The sequence below is a fragment of the Diabrotica virgifera genome, chromosome 1 (genome assembly GCF_917563875.1).
Source record: "Diabrotica virgifera virgifera chromosome 1, PGI_DIABVI_V3a".
NCBI classification, from domain to species: domain Eukaryota; kingdom Metazoa; phylum Arthropoda; class Insecta; order Coleoptera; family Chrysomelidae; genus Diabrotica; species Diabrotica virgifera.
In genome coordinates this window covers 198,797,355-198,819,869 of record NC_065443.1, presented here as the reverse complement: position 1 = coordinate 198,819,869, position 22,515 = coordinate 198,797,355, and positions in this window count along the sequence as shown.

Below are 22,515 nucleotides of genomic sequence, written 5' to 3'. Positions count from 1 at the left end.
ACTGACAGATCATATAAAAAATAGATAAGTAAGTAAATTGTTTGTAAAGCGGTAGCAATTAATTTCATTTGAAGAGCTAAACACGGAGAGATTTTTATGATTTTTTACCAAAAAAAAAGAGGGCCAACTTTATTTTGAGCATAACTAGCTTATTTTTAATGCTAGAAACTTTTATAACCAATTAAAAAAAATTTTTGTATAAACACTTTAAAAAAACTTTGAATGAGTTTTTCCCGAAAAGTGCTTAATTTTTCGGTGATTTCACCTTAAAATATTCGATTTGGAATTAGACGAATAAGAACAAATTTTTCATGAGCTACAACTTTGTTTTGACTAGATTGATAGACTTTACTGATACACTATTTTTTTCGGTTTTTTATAAGCTACACTTTTGCTAAGGATTTTTTTTCGACCAAATATTTACTTTTTGAGTTATTTCCGAAAAACCGTCTGAAAACGTAATTTTTTTGTCGAAAAATAAACATTTTCAATCGCAAATAACTCAAAACTTATTGACTTACATAAAAAATTCTATAGAACAAAAGTTGCTTAGAATCAGTCAATTTATGGATTTACGGTTTTATTTTGAACGTATGTTTTTTTATCCCCGAGAAGGGGTGACTGTCACCCCCCAAGTAAAAGCAACCAACGGCACAATTTCAACTTTGAAGTGGAGGGTAAGTAGGTATAACCTAAATTTAAATTTTTATGCGATTCGGAGTTGCCCCTGAAAATTACACGGTATCGCCGTATTTACCGTTCATTTACTGGACTGTGAAGGGACATTTTATATTTGGTAATATGTTTCTTCTATCAAGATTTTTATTACATTTTTGTGTTCTCTTGTGAATTTCAACTCTCTATTTATATGTCTGGCTTTAATCTAATATAATATATACGTCTGACTCTATAAACATATTTTATTATGTTCGAAAATTTTCCCAATGGCCCAGATTTTTTCAGTAGTGCCTATTCATAAGCTGCTTTTACCTATATTCTACATAAACTTTCCTCTTTTCCTACAACTTTAATTATTATGTTCCTGTAGGGAACAAAAATATAGATTTTTGTTTGAGTCTCTGTTTAGTTTTTCTTTCCCCAAAAGCCTATTTTTGATGGTATTTTTAGAATGTTTTTAATTTTTTCCCAATTAAGTTTCTCGTGATAATTTTTCACTTTCCTATTTTTATCCTAATTTAGACTGATATATTTTTTTCATAGAAGTTCTTTTGCAGTATTCAATACCAGGTCTTTTATATTTTAAAGATACTCTAGTTTGTTCCAAACTTGTTCGTCTCTCATCTTTAAACCAATAAAGAAATATCTTTACATAAAACTAATAAATTTTCGCCTTAGATAGAAACACTTTTTCACAGACCAGATAGAATTAACTCATATTAAAAGTAAGCAAACATGTTTCCCACTTCATTATTATTTCCTTTATGTCCCTTGTTTTTTTATAAGCTCTTTGTTAGGTCACACCAATATTAATCAGTTTGGAGGGCATGACTGCTATAATTTTTTCTGCTCTTTGTCTCTTATTTCTTTTAGGAATCTGTCATTTATTGATTCTTCGTACTGAGAGATTATTATCTCCATACCTTTTTGGCAACAAGTGCCTTAGCTAGACTTTATTTTAATACCTACATTTATTTTTATTTTTATAAAACTGCACAAAATTCAATGCCCAATAACCATAGCTTATCCTACGATGGTATTATTTAATATGTCTTTCATTCTGTTACGTTCAGTAATCAATCTGTTACAAAATACAGCACTCATATTGCTTTCTGTATGTTATAACCTTGTCTAATCTATCGCAAAAACCTCCATTTACTTTCCAATTGCTCTTTGTATAGTAATAATTTCATCTTGAATTTATCATCCTGTCTCCACCACTCCCTTTGGTCTTGTTCCTTTTAAAATTGAAAACTAACAGCACTCAGTCAGTACAGTACATATGGCAAGTCTAAGGAACATTATGTATACTTTCATTTTTTTTTGTCTGATTCACCATTAATGACAATACTCGTAGATTGAGACAATAGATTAATACTTAGCACTGTTGCAATATTTTTCTCATACATATTATAAATTATCCATCACTCACACTTGTATTCTAACTCTAGTACCTAGTTATTCCATGACATACATATTTTACACTTTGTCACCTTTTCATTTAGGGTAAAACATACACTGCGCGTGGGAGAACACGGCTGACTACAAAATTTAGGAAATTTTATAGTTTTTTATTTATTTCTTCACTTTATTTAAATTTTTTTTGTTAATTAATTTAAATGAACTATCGCGTTTACTGAGAAGCTAGACTGAGCTTTTATATTAATACATTTTTGGAAGTCTATTACTATTTTTTTAGCTTATCAAATGCCTTAACAACTAAGTCCATTGGCATTCTATGGTTGGTTTCGCAATCAGATGTAATGTCTAGTGTGTGTTGAGCAAATGTCTTGTTACTTAATTAGTCGACTAGTCGACTGAGTAAAAGTCGACTTCATTGTCTTTACAAAGAGACGCTAATTGTATCCGAACATCTGTGGTTATTACTTTTATTTCGATCGTAATAACTACATACATTTATTTATTACATAACAAAAATTTCATCAACATTTATAGGTTCTTTAGAACCCAAAACCAATTATAGATTTCCTTTATACAAATATCAATAAATATTGTGGAACGCTAGGTGTATTTTTAAAGGTTTAACTAAGTATATTATATTGTATGTGGTATATTTGAAAAAAGTTTTAAAAATAGCCCTATACACTGCAGCATTTCGTAATCATGATAAATGATTACCTTAGTTTTGTGAGGGGTTTTCAGGCTAATAAATGCCTTATAGGGTTTTATCCTCCATGGAAAGGGCACTAGGGACTTATTTCCATATTCTTATACTTCCTAAGCCTATATGATTGCCAGGGGCGTCGTAAACATGAGCTACTGATGGGCGATCAAAGTATCAAATTACATTGAATTGAGCTTTATGATAACCATTGAATATAAATTGAATGCATAGTAATCAACAAATATTAAAAAAAGAATTTACCAAAATCTTTGAAATGAGACGTATTCTTTAAAAAAAATTTCTGAAAATAATTTTGTTGCTTAAACTCTAATAATCAATATTCTCAATTTTTTAACTTTGGCATCCAGATAATATTTTATAAGCAAGATTATTACAGGCAGATTTTACTAATCAGTACTACATAAAATACTGAGGCGTTTGATTCAATTAGCCGACTACAAGCCGAGACAAACAGACTAGAAATAATCCCCGAAGCCCAGTTTGGCTTTAGAGCAGAACATTCCAGTGAGCTACAAGCACTCAGACTAACAGAATACGTAGCAGCAGGATTAATGACAAACAATATACCAGCGCAGCCTTTCTGGATGTAAGCAAAGCCTTCGACAGAGTCTGGCATAAAAGACTAATGTACAAAATGAGAGGCTATGGATACAGCGTGTCAATGACAAGGCTAATCTCTTCGTACTTAAGAGGCCGGAGTTTTAAAGTTCGCATAGGATAAGTCCTGTCCGGTCTCGGGACTCCGGAAGCTGGAGTACCACAAGGAGCGGTCCTGTCGCCACTACTGTACTCAATATACACCGCCGGCGTTCCAAGAACACCCGGAACCCTATTAAGCCTTTATGCCGGTGACACAGCGATAGCGGCCAAACACCGAGACATAATGTAGCAGTAAACAATCTACAAACAGCGCTAGACGACGTTGAAGAATGGTGTATAAACGGAAAATAGCCATAAGCTCAGAAAAAACACAAGCGGTGCTATTCAAAAAGAGAAGACAAACCCAGAAGAACAACTGACGGTGCAAAACAACCCCATCGAGTGGAAAGATCACGCGAAATACCTAGGAGTCATAATGGACAAAGGCTTAACATTTCAAAAACACGTAGAAGCCACACTTAGAAAAGCCAATATGGCCAAAGCATCACTAAGAGGACTCGCAGGTAGAAAAAGTAAATTAAGAACTAAAACGAAGATAATATTAATCAATAGCATAATAATACCAATTTTGACATATATGCAAAACAACAAAAAAGAAGACCCAACCGGCACACAACAGCAGCCTAAGGGAAGCAGCGAACGTCCCAAGATACGTGGCGGAAAGACACCTATTCAGAGAACTCCAACAAATCAAAGTGACCGACATAATGACGTAAAGAGCCAGGACAAAATTCCCAGAGCTGTAAAATCATCCAAGCCCCATACTGCGAGAGATAATGAGATACGACGCCTTCCACCGATGGAAGCACAAACTTCCAAAACAACAAATAGTGGATTAAAGAAAATAAACATCAGAGATAAAAAAGGAAATAAATAAAATGACAGTAAATAAGATATAAATTAAGAAATAAAATAAAAGTGGACAATACTTGGCTCCATCAACAACGACAAGGCAATTAGTGTGGGCCCCATACTCGCTAATTTTTACTAATTAAGATTTTATTTTCAGGACATCCTACAAAAAAAAATATAAAATAACCCAAAATAATCGAAAAAAAATTACTAACATCGGCGCAAGCCAACAAAAAAAATTTCTAACAAAAAAAAAACACAAAAACCCGGGCAAGTAGGGCCCAACCCTTGAGCACCAGGTCTCTGAACCGAGATTAACTCGGTTCAGAGGCCTGGGGCTCAAGCAAGCAATTTTAGTACCGCGGACAAGTCGCAAGAAGATAACAGGCATATAGCGCTTCACGCTGGCCTGATTTGCAAATCGATTAGGGCACCACGTTGGTATTCTATTACCCAGGATTCCCACGTGAAAAGCATTTGGCTGATAGTTGTGCCCCTATCGCGCATCAGCGTGCTATAGGGGGGAAAAGGATGGCCCGGAGCATTGGAGCGCGGTGGAGTGACTCCTGTCTTAGACTCGGGTTAATACACCTCGCTCCAATGAATTGTTACACCCGAACGTACTTCCCTAGGGGTGAACAAGTCTCACGGGTCGGGTTGAATCAAATTGCTTGCTTGCTTGTGATTCAATTGAAGTGTACGAGACGATGGCATATTTGATCTATAGAATACTAGTAGAAATTTCAACCTCACCTGCTCGAGGGGTAGTCACCCTTTTAGATAACAAACCAGACTCTGGCCTTCGAATATCTGAGGGATAATCGTAACATCTAAAAAGTGGGGAAATACAACCCTCAAGACTACCCAGAAAGACTGTGGCCCCAATGCGTTTCTGCTGCCTCATAAACGTTCTAGGAGTTGATGAGGTCGTACTGATAATACTGTTGAACCAAGTGACCTAGCTAGTGACTAATGCTACTCAGGTCCGAGCCGAGCAGTGTAGCATTGGCGGTGGGCTATGTGAATGCAGTTAATCAGACATCATGAGGAAACTCCTGAAATAAAAATATGGAATATCCTAAATATAGGAACCTGTAAGATACGCTGGCTATTAGTATTAAAAAAACTTACCATCGTTAAAAAAGAAATTAGCACCCACCTAGCTACTGGTCTCTCGAAAACCCATTGGCAAGGATCATCGCAGTGCACATCGAGAAATAAAAATACTGGAACAGATATAAAAATACTGGAGTAATGGAACAGAGACAAGATTCACCGCTTGAAATGGATCAGCAATTGTAATAGATAAAAAAGCTTTCCCATGTCGTTTAAAATATCAATGATAGAATCGTCATGGTCAAGATTGCATGCCATCCAGTAAACGTGAGCAAAATCTAAGTATACTGTCCCACAAGCGTGACCAACGACGAAGACATAGAAAAATGTTGGGTCCATTTAGAGCAGATTGTGAACCCCCTACATAAGATGCTTAGCCATAAGAAAGGAGAAGAGAAAAACACAGCAACAAATTAATGAAATTTTTGGGAAATCCCCAGAACCACAACTGTTGAAATTGCAATAAAAAGCGGCTGCTGCACTAAGAAATCTGAAAACTCTCATATCACCTAAAGCAGACGACATCGTCAAAAAAAAACTGGTGACGATCAGAGATCGACACACTTAAATATTCTTCATAAAATAATATTTTTTAAAGAATATTAAAAATAATTAATAATGACACCCTGTGTAAATAATTATGGTAATGTTTATATTACTAAATAGAGAATTGAGCTACCAAGTGATCTAGAACCCGACCCCTATTCTCATTTAAAAAAATCATCGATTAGTTCATCACGTCCAGATGGATGACGCCACTAGTATGATATGCCAAAAATTCATAAATTAAAATCAAAAATCTTTCGGGAATTTTTAATAATGTGGTTTATCGCCAACCGTCACTAAAGTCATTCATTATTGTACTCATTTGCCCTCATTTTCGCCAGTAACGTAACACTTTATTGTACTGAAATAAGAATTTTACTTTACCTGCCGCCATTAATCGAGTTTGAATGTAAGTGGTCGATGGCAGTAATCGATTATTTATTTGAGTTAACAATTCATTTACTTTAATTATTAAAAATATTGTACAACATTTATGACATTATTAATTAAATTTATGTCAAAAAGTGAAATTTTGTAGTATTTTGTAATTATTATATTCATATAAAATAAATCAAAACTTTACCGATTTAGTAATAATTCAATATTGATAAATAACTATCGACTAAAAATCGAAAGCGGCCATCATGCAAAAGTCATCTGTCATCACTGTCATGAAATTTTTATTATGTTTCAAATTAAAAAAAATCTTAAATTGTAAGTAGTAAGTGTTAAAACCAACATCAAATTGTTGGCGATGAAGTTTTGTATGCACCACGTCAGTAAAGACTCTTTATTGAACTCGTCTGTTATTCTCCTCGCTCGCTATGCTCGCTCTGCTCATAATATCAGACTCGTTCAATAAAGAATAACTTTACTGACTTGGTACATAAATAACTATTAATTAGTGTAGTAAAGAAAATAGAGACGTTCTCACAAACAATTTATTTTACCACTGACGACCGGTTTCGCTGTTTACAATTTGTACAGCATCATCAGGTCCGGTTAAAGTAAAATCAAATGCTACAAAACACAAAAAACCAGAGTTAGTTAGTCTGGTTTGAGTAAAATTTAATGATACAGCCAATATCAAAGTACATCTGTTAAAGCATGCACATGAATACCCACATGTACGTGCGCATGGTGTACAATCTTCATACTCACAGACATGCACGCATTCATGTGCAGTGGCAAACAAAAGTATGTCAAGTATAAGATATATACTTACTTTCCGGTATAAGGGAAAAATGTAGTAGTATTCAATATCATACTTTTAATGCACTTTGCTAGAGGGATGGTTGGTAAAGGGAAATATTTCAATGTAATATATTAACTAAACATCGATAGGGTCTTGAAGGGTTTAGTAGGAAAATACGACATTAAACCGATAATCTAATTTGTTAGTTATATATAGTAATGTTATTTTAATTATATATATGGTGATGTTATTTTAATTATTAATATTAATAATTATTAATAATTAAAATAACATTACTATATATAACTAACAAATTAGATTATCGGTTTAATGTCGTATTTTCATACTAAACCCTTCAAGACCCTATCGATGTTTAGTTAATATATTACATTGAAATCTTTCCCTTTATCAACCATCCCTCTAGCAAAGTGCATTAAAAGTATGATATTGAATACTAGTACATTTTCCCTTATACCGGAATGTAAGTATATATCTTATACTTGACATATTTTTGTTTGCCACTGCACATGAATGCGTACATGTCTGTGAGTATGAGGATTGTATACCATGCGCACGTACATGTGGGTATTCATGTGCATGCTTTAACAGATGTACTTTGATATTGGCTGTATCATTCAATTTTACTCAAACCAGACTAACTAACTCTGTTTTTTTGTGTTTTGTAGCATTTGATTTTACTTTAACCGGACCTGATGATGCTGTACAAATTGTAAACAGCGAAACCGGTCGTCAGTGGTAAAATAAATTGTTTGTGAGAACGTCTCTCTTTTCTTTACTACACTAGTATGGACTCACACATGCAACCCATTCATTATTTAACTATTAATTAGCTAATAATGCATTTATACGTTACTTTATAGATACTGCACTGTATATTATGTCTGAACGAATTATTGATATTATACAGGGTGTCCCGAAAAGATTGGTCATAAATTATAATATACCAAATATTCTGGGGTCAAAATATGATGATGGAACCTAACTTACCTATATACAATAGTACACAGAAAAAAAGTTACAGCCCTTTGAAGTTACAAAATGAAAATCTATTTTTTTTTTCATATATCGAAAACTCTTAGAAATTTTTTGTTGAAAATGGACATGGGGCATTCTAACCCCCCCCCCCAAACTTTTGTGTACGTTTCAATTAGATTATTATTGTGGCACCATTAGTTAAACACAATGTTTTTAAAACTTTTTTGCCTCTTGGTACTTTTTCGATAAGCCAGTGTTTATCAACATATTTTGAATATTTGTCGAATCCACCACATATTCGTATATGGTTAAGTACGATTATAGAGACCTGTTAATAATCTGAACATTTATTTATAATTTACATTTTTACGTATATTTTGAAAAAGAAGCCACATCTCGGTAAAAAGTGAAGGGAAGTCAAAAAAGACTAAGAGGCAAAAAAGTTTTTAAAACACTGTGTTTAACTAATGGTACCACAATAATAGTTTAATTGGAACATACACAAACATTTGTGGGGTTATTAAGCTGGCTTATCGAACAAATACTAAGAGGCAATAAGTTTTAAAAACGTTGTGTTTAACTAATGTTACCACAATAATGAATTAATTGGAATGTATAGAAAAGTATGGGGGGTTTAAGGGAATAAAACCCCCATAAAATATTTATGGGGTGGACAAACTTCACTATAATTTTGTTTTAAGATGTTCCTGCCATAAGAATGATACTTGTCAATTTTCAATAAAAAATCTCTAATAGTTTTCAATATATTAAAAAAAATCGATTTTCATTTTTAACTTCAAAGGGCTGTAACTTTTTTTATGAGCACATTTGTACTATGGTAAGTTAGGGTTTGCTCATCACGGAGAGCAAAGGATGGTATCGCTAGTATCCTACTCTTAATTTTGGAGAACGCGCGCATTTAAAATAATGCATCTGGCGATCGATAATATGGTACGAGCAGTACGAGGGATACCAGGGAGCGAGGGTCGGCACGTCGTCATGAGCACAACTTTAGGTTCATTCGAACTATTTTTGATCCTAGAATGTGTAGTATAATTTATAACCAATTTTTTCGGGAGTCCCTGTATAAGCAGCAAATTTTCTATAGAAATTTCCTACCTATTCCAAATGACGGCGACCATCTCAAGATAGAAGAAGACAGCGTGTTTTATCCGACATGGGAGTGTCTCTGCATTTAAATTACCTAATTGTAGTTCTCAAGTTTTGAGTTGTTTCGATATTCTAATCGGAAATATAATCGGTGGGGAGAAAAGTTTTTCACATGGAAACTCACGCTGGATATTCCTCTGTGGAAATGGAAAAGTTTTGCTATTTCCAAAAGATAAACGGTAATGCAGAAACGATTCTTTGTAAACTTTATTGTATTTGATTTTTTATGCAATTTACTATTTTTATTGGGAATTAGCCAAAATTGTACTATAATAGTTATTTATGATATAAGTGTTAAGAGGACACGTTTAAGGAACGCATGTGAAAGTTTCGATTTTCACGAAAATCGTCCTCAAAAGTTTAATAAATTATATAAAATTTAACGTGAAATAAAACACTCCCTGGTGTAGTTGGTATATTTAACCCATTAACGCCCAAGTTTTTTTTATTTAAAAATCTTTACTTTTGGGGTCGATTTGATGAAAATGTTAATAATTTAATCCAAAAAACAAGTTTTTCGGTTTCTTGTCTTTTTTTAAAAAAACTATATGGTGTTACCATATGGTAAAGCTGGGCGCTTAAGGAATTTTTAGGATCGTTGAAACCAAAATGTTTAATTTTTTTTTAAATATTTATTTATTTTATTTAAATATTTTCATCGTCTGGTGTGGTATCCTATAAAACAATTAACACACAAATCAACGTTTCATTTTTTACACATTGTTCGTCCAGATGTTGTACATCTGTCTCCAGCACATCACCTTCTACTGCTTGATGTAACAAATGGTCGAAGCGATCAAAACGAAGATCTGGCAAGTTCTGTCTATGTAGACTAGGTCTTCCTGTACATAAGGGACGACTTCCCTATCTTGCGAGAAGAACTTGGGCCAATTCTCTCCTAAACGATAGCAAGGATATATTTTTTTATTTTTTTTTTATATAAATGCCATGAATAATGGACTGCAACATCCAACAACCATGTTACAATTTGCCAGTACCATTTTTTACAGCAAATTGCTACTCGGTAGGTTGAAACACCTTGATCCATCCAGTCGGTATCCACCATATTTTGTTATATTCAGCAATATAGTGAGGCCGACTTACTTAAATGTGGCCTTTTTCTTCATGAGAAAATCTTTTTACCGTACCCAATGCTAAACCACCACAACTCGTAGATGCTATTGTAACAACAGAGTTATCTTTCCGTCGCACCAGTAACACTATCGTTTCTGCTAAAAAAATCCACGACTGAAAAAAAATAAGATTATGACTCCGTAAGCGCCCACCGCAACCATAGGGTAACGGCGTACTTTGACTATTCCTACCGAATTCACTACATTTAATTGTTGATAAAATACAACAATTTATAATAAGATGGGGTATAATAAACTTTTTTTTTTTAAATTATGCAAATATAGTTACTAGAAGACTATCAAAAATTGCTTACGCAAAACGGACGTCCATCTTTTTCTATAAATTTAAACCACACTCTCATATGATTATCTCTCGACGGTTGAGAAAAGGCTAAAATACGAATCCGTTACGTTTTATGGGTGCCTGAAATATTCTTAGAAACGATAGTTCTCAAAATATGTGGCTGATTAATTCCATGGGCATACCGCAGAATTTTTAAAAATCATGTGTTTTACGTTACCATATGGTAACGCTGGGCGCTAATGGGTTAATATAAAAAAAAAAACGTTCAATCTTACATTGTGTTTTCATTACCATATATGGCAATAATTTCGATCAAATTTAATTTTATAGTCAATTTTATAGTAATTGTTGTGATAATGAATAAGTAAATTTAAATTCTAATATTAAAATTAAAATTTCAACACAGTCTAAAACAGACAAAAATTTCCGTAATTACATTGGATCCTAACCTTGGTTCATCACATTAACAATTGCCCTTTCCTGGATGTCAATGTCACTGACATTTGAAGTATTTCTACTTCCTTCTAAATAATTGACAGACTAAACGTGGTTCAATGAAGATCTAATCCCAATTTTTTTTTAATTTAATGCAGTAGAGCATCATGTTGCTGAAAGTAATCCATTGGCATCCGATTTAGGCCAAATCCTTTTATAACTTTAACTATGTAGTTTGAACATACAACTTAACCAGTGTTTGGCATTGTGGCTATTTAGCAAGGACAGGGCGTAAGTAATCTTAACCACACTTTTCAATTTTGTATCAGTCAAAATTTCACCCTTTTCAATTTTACTAAGTGAGATTATTTCCTTTTAGGTTCACTGATGATGGACTGATAAGTCCGAAAACGTTCTGAACGTAATCCTTCTGGATTTAAAAAAAAATTAAATTTTTATTAAATATACCAACTACACCAGGGAATGTCTTACTTCACGTTAAATTTTATTTAACTAGATGGTATACAGCCAACCTTCGGGTATTATCACGTTTTATTTATGTATATGACAGTATGATCAATTTGGCTTTAGAGTACTTGAGACTAGCCACACAGCGGAACAATGTTCAACTATACATATGGTTCATCTCAAGATGTTTACACAATAAAGTTTTTCCAACCTTTTGTAGAGTTAGGACATCCAATAATGTACATACCAATACCAGGATTTGCATTCAGAATAAAATCTTGAGGAAAGAAATTTGTAAGCACTGCAGTAAGCTTAATTACATCAATTGTAAACTAAAGGTAACATATGCTTCTCTACTTGATACTTTAGGTTATATTAACATCAATTTTTTAATGACAGACATTCAGGATAAGGTTGATCACTCTCGTTAAATTAAATTCAATACAGTCAATAATAAATTACAACAATTGGTTAACAATAAGATTAGATCTGATCAACAAAAACTTTAAATAAGAAAAATTCCTCCAATTTTCGATTCCATCCTAGAATCAAAAATCTTTCCAAGGTTCAATTTTCTGATGATGAATTATAACTATTGAATCTCGGCCTCAAACACTCCATTCCTACCAATTTGTCTGTCAAAAATCTTGAGAGTCTATTCATTGAGACCAATACAGGCATTGAAAATCTTTCCATTTCTTTTACACAAACAAGTTCTATTAGAAATTCTTGCATTCTAACCATCAATAAATTCAAAAATAAACTTTCTAACAATAACCATTCTATTAATTTCAAAAATTCATCATCTTCTTCTTCTCTTACACCTAATCCATCCCACAGTAATAACATTTCTTCGACTTCTTCATTTCCCAATTTTTCTCATAAAAAAACCAATTCTCTTTTATCCAATTTTAAGTCAATAAAAAATAAGATTAAAAACCATCAACTGGTTTTTAGTAAAGCAGATAAGAGTAACTGTCTGGTTATTTTAGAACAACAACTATACATTGATAAAGTCACTTCTTTTCTAGACACCAATAATTTTACCCTTCTCCCTGTTGGTCCATCTAACTCTTTTGTTTCAAAATTGAAAAATAATTTAAAACAACATTCTCATTTCTTCCACCATATAATAAAATTCCATCCAATCCATTGATCCTTAGGTTATACGGTTTACCAAAGATCCACAAAGTTGACATTCCTATCCGTCCCGTCGTCAGTTTCATAAATACCCCAGTTTCTATTTTATCTAAATTCATTCTAAAAATTATTAAGAACTTCACAAACCTCACTTATCAATTTACAGTTTTGAATTCTCGCCAATTAGTTGAAAAACTTCAACTTATTAATCTTAATCCGAATATTACTATGCTTTCCTTTGATGTTAGCAATTTATTTACCTCAGTACCCAAACATGAATCTATTAGTCTGGTTAACTCACTTCTTTTAAATAAATATATCACTCCCGATACCACTTCGTCTATCATAAATATTCTCAAAATTTGTCTATCTCAAGACTACTTTGTTTTCAATAACAACTTTTACCAACAACCTGATGGTCTAGCAATGGGTAGTTGCTTATCACCGTTCTTAGCTAATGTTTTTATGGATCACTTAGAATCCAACTATATCACAAAAAATCGTGAGATTTTACACTGGTTCCGTTATGTAGACGATTGTTTACTTCTTCTCTCGGGCGATTCCAGTTAGCACACAATTTATTTCATAAAATTAATCAAATCCATCCAAAAATCACTTTCACTATGAAACTAGAAACTTCTAACTCCATTAATTTTTTAGACCTTTCTATCACCAGACTAGATGACCATTTCAACTTTGGGATCTACCGTAAACCCACCCAGACAGATCATGTAATTCATTCATCATCTAATCATCCTCTTTCTCACAAACTTTCTTCATTCCGTAGTTTTATCCACAGATTAAATTATATTCCTCTTATATCTACTGAATTTAACAAATAATTAAACATCATTAAACAGATTGCTATAAACAATGGTTATAACCCAGATATCATCAATAAACTCCAACATAAAAGAGAGCTCAGATTATTTCTAGAGTCCGCTTTTTCTTCTACTTCATCTACAATAACTCCGATTTATGTTTCATTACCTTTCCATAATCCTAATTTATCTAAAAGAGTTAAAAATATCATTACCAATTCTTGTGATAACATAAAAATTTCTTTTAAAGTTAATAACACCCTTAACAAGAGTTTGACCAATACTAAGGATCCAATGCACTACATGAACCGTAGTGGTGTATATAAAATCTCTTGCTCAGACTGTGATGCTACCTACATCGGTAGAACTTGCAGATCTCTTGCCACCAGATCCCTAGAACATAGTAAGAGATACTTTTTTTATTTAAACAATATAAATACACCTAATCTACAAGATTAATAAGTATTTTCCTTTAACCTAATTTCCCTAAAAATGTTTGTAAACTAGATGTCACCTGGTCCATCCTAGCTTTTTTACATGAAATGCCCACTTCTTTGTTTTGGCTACACAGCACAGCACTGACTCTGCTTTTCACTAATTGCTCACGTCTTTATTTTTGCTACAAGAGAGATACTACTTCCTCTTTTTCACATCACCTTAAAGTCAATAAACATGAGCTTAAGATTCCTGAGGGTGTCCAGTTGATGCACAATATACAGCAGAAAAACACATTCCGATTATACTTGTATGAAGATTTGGAGATTATCCGAGACTTGAGGTCTAGTCCCAATTATGTGAATAGACAAACCTCCCTTAACCGAAATTTTACTCCCATTCACCACCAGCTTTTTTCCTAAATTCCTTCATTTTTAATTTACCCTTCATACATACTAACCTCTCCTTATTTTACCTATACACCTTTAACTTAATCTTCTATTTCATACTTCACTTCCTTCTATTTCCAAAATCTCCTTACACACTAATCAGTTTTACTCTACAAACCTCCATTAACATCAACATAACTAACTCACCCTTTGTCCTTTTCTACCCTATTATTCCTTAATAAATCATTGACCTTATCTATTTGCCTATTCGTCGCGTGGGTCTTTACTTCATTCTTTGGTCTTTTCCAAATTGTGTTACTTCTCTATTAATTTAATTCTATTTATACAGGTTTTCTTTTTGTTTTACTTACCTTTAACAAAAAATTCAAAATTTAATCTCAGACATCAACCTTTCTAGCTACTCCAATATTGTTAACTTTACAATTTTATTTTTTTTACTACTTTTAACTTTTAATAATTTTCTTAATACAGTTTGCGTTTTGTGTATCCAGCTGACACACTTCTTGTAATCTTGTGTTCATTTATATATTTTATCAACTTCGATTAATTTTTTAAAAGTTCAAATAATTCCATTTTCTTTTCTATCTATGCATAATTTTACAACATGTTCCTATATGTTTGACTATAACTAACACATTCTCACATTCCGTTAATTATTTATAATTTTTCATCTCACAATCTCATATCAGTAACATTAAGTTTTCCCCAATATTTTCAAATAGTTATATTCATACAGAATCAATATCCTACTAGACTTATACAACCAACATTACAGTTTAACAAATTTAATCTTGGCGAAACACACTATTCAACTTTTATTTCAATTCACCTTTCAATCACTCCCAAGGCTATATTTATACAAAAAATTTTTACTATCATATAATCACTAATTCAATCTTACATTGTGTTTTCATTACCATATGACAATAATTTCGATCAAATTTAATTTTATAGTCAATTTTATAGTAATTGTTGTGATAATTAATAAGTAAATTTAAATTCTAATATTAAAATTAAAATTTCAACACAGACTAAAACTTAAATTTCCGTAATTACATTGGATCCTGACCTTGGTTCATCACATTAAAAATTGCTCTTTCCTGGATGTCAATGTCACTGACATTTGAAGTATTTCTACTTCCTTCTAAATCATTGACAGACTAAACGTGGTTTAATGAAGATATAATCACAATTTTTTTTTAATTTAATGCAGTAGAACATCATTTTGCTGGAAGTAATCCATTGGCATCCGATTTAGGCCAAATCCTTTTATAACTTTTACTATGTAGTTTGAACATACAACTTAACCAGTGTTTGGCATTGTGGCTATTTAGCCAGGACAGGGAGTAAGTAATCTTAACCACACTTTTCAATTTTGTAACAGTAAAAATTTCACCCCTTTCAATTTTACTAAGTGGGATTATTTACTTTTAGGTTCACTGATGATGGACTGATAAGTCCGAAAACGTTCTGAACGTAATCCTTCTGGATTTAAAAAAAAATTAAATTTTTATTAAATATACCAACTACACCAGGGAGTGTTTTACTTCAAGTTAAATTTGATTTAACTAGATGGTATACAACCAACCTTCGGGTATTATCCCGTTTTATTTTAATAAATTAAACACATTTTGGTTTTGTTACTAGGTAAAAAAAACTTCTAATAATTTAATCTTATCTGATGCATTTTAATTGACAACTCAGACAAATATAGTATTCCTTTTAAAGTATGTACATAATTTTAAAATTATATTAAAATACTTGTGAGTTGCGTTTATGGGACGGCTTTATTGGAGGATAGTCCATTCGATTACACGAAATCAACTTTTAGACGAAGCAACGAAGCATTAAACCTAGGAATTTTGTGCAGTAAGATGAATCGTCATGCAACTTTTTGCATTCGATTAGGGAGAGTGTCAGGCAACTTTGTGAACTAAATTCATCTAGGGCAAACATTTTTGTGCATAAGAAAATGCATTTTAAAAGTGCATCTCGAAGAGGTGAAAATGAAAAATTTAGAACTCGGGCAATATTGATGTAAATGAGTTGAATTTTTATAATCGCGGGTTTTGGGGATCGCTGAGAACGAATTTCATATCGGCGATGATCTCCAAGGTACCTGGTGCCCACGGTGGAACTCGTCGCCTAGAGTTTTACATTATAATCATTAAAAATCAGTCAATATCCATTACTCGGGGGGTTTTTGGGGTCGCCGGCCTCGAATTTAGTGTTGGCGATGGTCTCCAAGATACTTGGTGCCCGGGGTGGAACTCGTCGCCTGGAGTCTTATGTTATAATCATTCAAAATCAGTCAATAACCATTACTCTGAGGGTTTTGGGGGATGCTGAACAAGAATTTCATGTGGTCGATGGTCTCCAAGATACCTGGTGCCCAGGGTGGAGCTCGTCAACTGGAGTATTATGTTATAATTATTCCAAATCATTTAAAGCCATTACGCGGGGGTTTTGGGGGTCGCTTAGCACGAATTTCATGACGGCGATGGTCTCATGTGTACCTGGTGTCCAGGGTGGAACTCGTCGCCTGGAGTTTTATATTATAATCATTCAAAATCAGTCAATAACCATTAATCTGAGGATTTTGGGGGTAGCTGAACAATAATTTCATGTGTTCGATGGTCTCCAAGGTACCTGGTACCCAAAGTGGAACTCGTCGTCTGAAGTTTTATGTTATAATTATTACAAATCATTTAAAACCATTACTCGGGGAGTTTTGGGGGTCGCTGAGCATGAATTTCATGACGGTGATGGTCTCCAAGGTACCTGGTGCCCAGGGTGGAACTCGTCGCCTGGAGTTTTATGGTATACTCATACAAAATCAGTCAGTAACCATTACTATGAAGGTTTTAGGGGTCGCTGGGCACCAATTTTATGTTGGCGATGGTCTTCAAGGTAGGTATACAATAATCTAAAAATACGTGTTAAATTAAATGTTAGTGCACGTATTCATAATCAATTTATTTGTATAATATAATGAAAAATTAATAAAAAAGTCAAATAAAATAAAAAAATATATTTACTTACTTGAATTTACACAAATTTCCTCTTCCGCAATTTCGAAAACCAAAATTATAAAACAGCGCAGCTATAGACTCTAGATAATGAAAATTCCTTTAATACCAATCTTAAACGGCTTGATATTATAATATTATTATTTATTCTGTAATTAACAAAACTAATAAATATATGACTTTTTCAAAACACCAATATAAAAAACTTACTTTGCTTTAAATACGGTATCACTTTTAGATGTTTTTTTATAATTAATTAAAATTTTTTAAAAGAACAGAACTACATAAAAGTGTAGCTTGGAGGTATTCACATATATACTATGCTTTGTTTTTAAACCAGGAGCAGTAAAATAAAAAGACAGATTCACACCCAAGAAAGTCAATAGAAAAATCACCATATACATTTTCTTTTTTGGTTGATCATATCGGCCTTCGACTGTAATCCATCAACATTATATTATACTAATACGTCGCTAAAGAGTTATAAAAACAACTGTTTTTTTATATAAACGCAGACTAGAAATCTAAAAATTTAAATAATACCGCAGAAAACACAAAAAATCGTTGATATAATTTAATTGCCCTTGAAATGCCAATTATGTTAAAATTTCATAAGTGTCATTAGTGTCAAAATTTAACGACAACTGCTTTAAAAGCGACAAAATTTTAAAATAATTTTTAAATAGATAATTTTTTAGGATATAATATAAAAGTGTTTTAAGAAAAATTATTGATGAAAAATATATTTAGCGACCCCCAAAACACCGAAGTAATGGATATTGAATGATTTTGAATGAATATAACATAAAACTGCAGGCGACGAGTTCCACCCTAGGCACCAGATACTTTGGAGACCATCGCCGACAGGAAATTCTTACTCAGAGACCCCAAAAACCTCCTGAGTAATGGTTATTGACTGGTTTTGAATGGTTACAACATAAAACTCCAGGCGACGAGTTTCATCCTGGGCACCAGGTAACTTAGAGACCATCGCCGACATGAAATTCGTACTAAGCGAACCCCCAAAACCCCCAGATTAATGGATTTTCACTGATTTTGAATAATTATGACATTAAACTCCAGGCGACGAGATGCACCCTGGGAACCAGGTACCTTGGAGACCACCGCCAACATTAAATTGTGCTTAGCGACTCCAAAAATCCCCGAGTAATGGTTATTGACTGATTTTGAATGGTTATGACATAAAACACTAGGCAAAGAGTTCCAACCCTTGGCACCAGGTACAATGGGCACCATCGCCGACATGAAATTCGTACTCAGGGAACCTCAAAACCACCAGGGTAATAGTTTTTGACTAATTTTGAATAATTATAACTAAAAACTCCTGGCGACGAGTTTCACTTTAGGCACCAGGTACCTTGAAGACCATCGCCGACATTAAATTCGTGGTCAGCGACCCCAAAAACCGCCGTGTAATGGATATTGACTGATTTTTAATTATTACAACATAAAACTCCAGGCGACGAGTTCCACACTGGGTACCAGGTACCTTGGAGACTATCGCCGACATGAAATTCGTACTCAGCGACCTCCAAAACCCCCAGGGTAATAGTTTTTGGCTGATTTTGGATAATTATAACTAAAAACTCTAGGCGACGAGATCCACCCTGGACACCAGGTATCTTGGATGCCATCGCCAACATTAGATTCGTGGCCGGCGACCCCAAAAACCCTCCGACTAATGGATATTGACTGATTTTTAATGATTATAACATAAAACTCTAGGCGACGAGTTCCACCGTAAGCACCAGGTACCTTGGAGACCATCGCCGATATGAAATTCGTGCTCAGCGATCACCAAAACCCCCGAATATAAAAATTCAACTCATTTCCATCAATATTTCCCAAGTTCTAAATTTTTCATTTTCACCTCTTCGAGATGCACTTTTAAAATGCATTTTATTATGCACAAAAATTTTTGCCCTAGATGAATTTAGTTCACAAAGTTGCCTGACACTCTCTCTAATCGAATGCAAAAAGTTCCAGGACGATTCATCTTACTGCACAAAATTCCTAGGTTTTGGGCTTTTTAGTGCTTCGTTGCTTCGTCTATTTAACTTAAGAATACCCGTCAGAAAAATCATACGTGAGTTGTGAGTTTTCCCTAAAAAAGAGCAAATAAATACAACGATAGCAGTAAGATTTTCCTGTTAGTGATACCATAGTAAATATGGAGAAAAAACAAAAAAACTTAATCGCACTTATGAACCTCATCAATCTCATGACATCCCGACATAGAATTTGGCCTTACATTTAGTTTACTCTCAATGTTAACACCAAACTCTGATTTTGTATTTTGTTTTGAAACATAAATGATGTTTCTTCGATATGTTATGACGTAGTATAAAATTTAATTGAATTTAATCTAATTCTAGCATATTGTTTTTATTCTTCCCTTTTTATCATCTTTTCCTTTCAGGACTCGTTCTTGTTTTGTACTTGTAGCTAAAAATGTACACATACAAAACGTATTTTATAAAAATAATTATTTGTTTCTTCTTCTTCATTTTTAGATTTATATAAAATAGATCTCGATATGTTTGTTTTTTTAAATGTTGTTAAAATGTTTGATTTTATCTTTTTAAGTTTTTTTATGCATAATTTGTCTCCTCTAATAAGAAATTTTGGTTAGAACAAGTAATTTGGAAAAACCACAAGAAAAAATTCCTGTACTGGCTGTATACCATAAATCACAAAAAATAAAAACCTTATTTTGTAAAAGGTATATATATATATATATATATATATATATATATATATATATATATATATATTGATGTGATCTTGATTATTGATATGAGAAAATATTCTTATATGTTACTTAATTTAATCAATGTATTAATACTAATCCAATTAATTAACCAGATCACATATCAATATGTTTTCAATCTCAGGGCGAATTATAAATTAATTACTTCCTTCCGTGGCTTCTAAATATTTCTTAATGGTTCCTAATCGGGATAGAAAAGAAAAGAGTAAAAAAATACACATATGGGTTACAATTATAATCAAAATATTTTTTATTTTATTTAAAAGGCAATCAATGCTTAATATTTGCTATTTCTTATTATTCTTAAAAATAACATTTACAAATGGGAATCTTATTTCCTTTTGGTTTTCAATTGAAAGTTTATATTAACATTTAACTATTAGGAGTTATTAGGAACAACTCTATTTAAGTTTGATGAAGCTTTTCTGATATTATTGATTATGTTATTCAATTTTTTATGTGGAATTTAATACGAAAAACCCATACATTCATGTCAAAACAAATGAGACTGACCTTTTCCTGGTGAACTGAAAATGTCCTCACACAAAACCCTTTCCTGCTATCCTTGGCTGCGATCAAACCTCGTCCTGGCTTCCAGTGATGTTCTCCTTTGAAAAACTAGCTCGAATAGCTCTCGTTCCTGCTTTTGTCGTGATGCTGTGTTCTACCTTTTTCGAAACTGCTATCAGCTACCGGGACACTCTGGGCTCAAGGAGGTTCTTTTACTCTCGACCTGGCCTACTTCTCGTTCCACGATAGATACTCCACACTCACGGAACTACACCGGCTATCTCACTCCTCGAACACTACCGTCTACTACTCGACTTCACTTCTCGACAGCTCAAAACATTCTGATCTCTATTTGTCATTCATTCCCCTACTTTCTAAATATCCCTTCCAGATTCACAAATCAAACTTCCACCACCAACTCTCATTCGCAGTATTCCTCAAAACCAATTTTTAAACTTTCTAAATATGCTTAATGGATTTCAAAGAAAATAGTTAATTCCCATTCTAAAATTACTTTCTACTATATACAAATTTTAATGACCTATTCTCTATTTCCACTTAGTCTTATTTAGCATCGGCTAATGATCGATCCTTCCGCGAACAACGATAATGACCTATTAACGATTTCACTTGAGTCTTATTTAATCACTTCTTAAAATTAAATATAACAATTTGTTGTATACAGGTTGTTCTAAATTTATATGCCCGTGGTTGAGAAAATTGAAAATATTTTATATTAAATTGAATTTGTCTATAATTATCAAATTTTAATTTTCACATCAAATAGAAATATAACAAATCCCCGCCTTGTATTCGATAAAATTTATCTGCATTTTTAAATAAATTTTCTCGAGGCAAAACCAACTCCCTGTATATTTCCTTACTTTAATCTACGTCTTATACCCCTTCTTCTTGTATTACTCTAATTAGTCCCACCTGTAGAGTAATTGTTTCCTTATTTTAAGTGTCCTCATCCTGTGTTAGAGTGTCGGCTATTATGTTGTCTTTCCCTTTTTCCCATATCAATCTTCTGTCTTTTTCCTCAGATTTTTCACATACTTTTACCGTGCATTCTGCATCCTCGTTTTCATATGCCTCCTCTTCAAATGCCACTGTTTCGATCATATCTTATTCGCTTTCATTTGTTAGCTTTATTTCTTCTTCTCCTGAGCTCATCTCTTCTTTTGAGGAATCCCAGTTTTCTTTTGCTTTTGATACTCTCAATTTTTCTTCTTCTGGGCTCAACTCTTCTTTTGAGGAGCCACAGGTTTCATTTTCTTTTGTCTTTTTCTGACTTTTTCTCCCTTTTCTTCTTTGTCCTTGCTTCGTTGCCAAATTCATTTCCACTGTTTGTTCTTTACCTGATTCGTCCGTATTTTGTTTCTCCTGTTCCTTGTTCTGTTCTTCTTCTTTTTCTTCTGTTAGATTCATCGTATTATTTTTAAAATCTATCACTCCATGTTTTTCTGCCAATTCGTCAACTCCTACTATCATGTCATGTGACATGTTTGGCATTATTACACATTGTAGTGCATACATCTTCTTACCCAGTCGTACCATTACTCGTATGCCTTCATTTATAGTTGCCAATGTCCGTTTGTTTGCGCCCACTAAATTTACCCTAGGTATTTTGTAAATTAAATTTGTTAAGTTAACTTCTTCTATTAGTTTTCTGTTGAC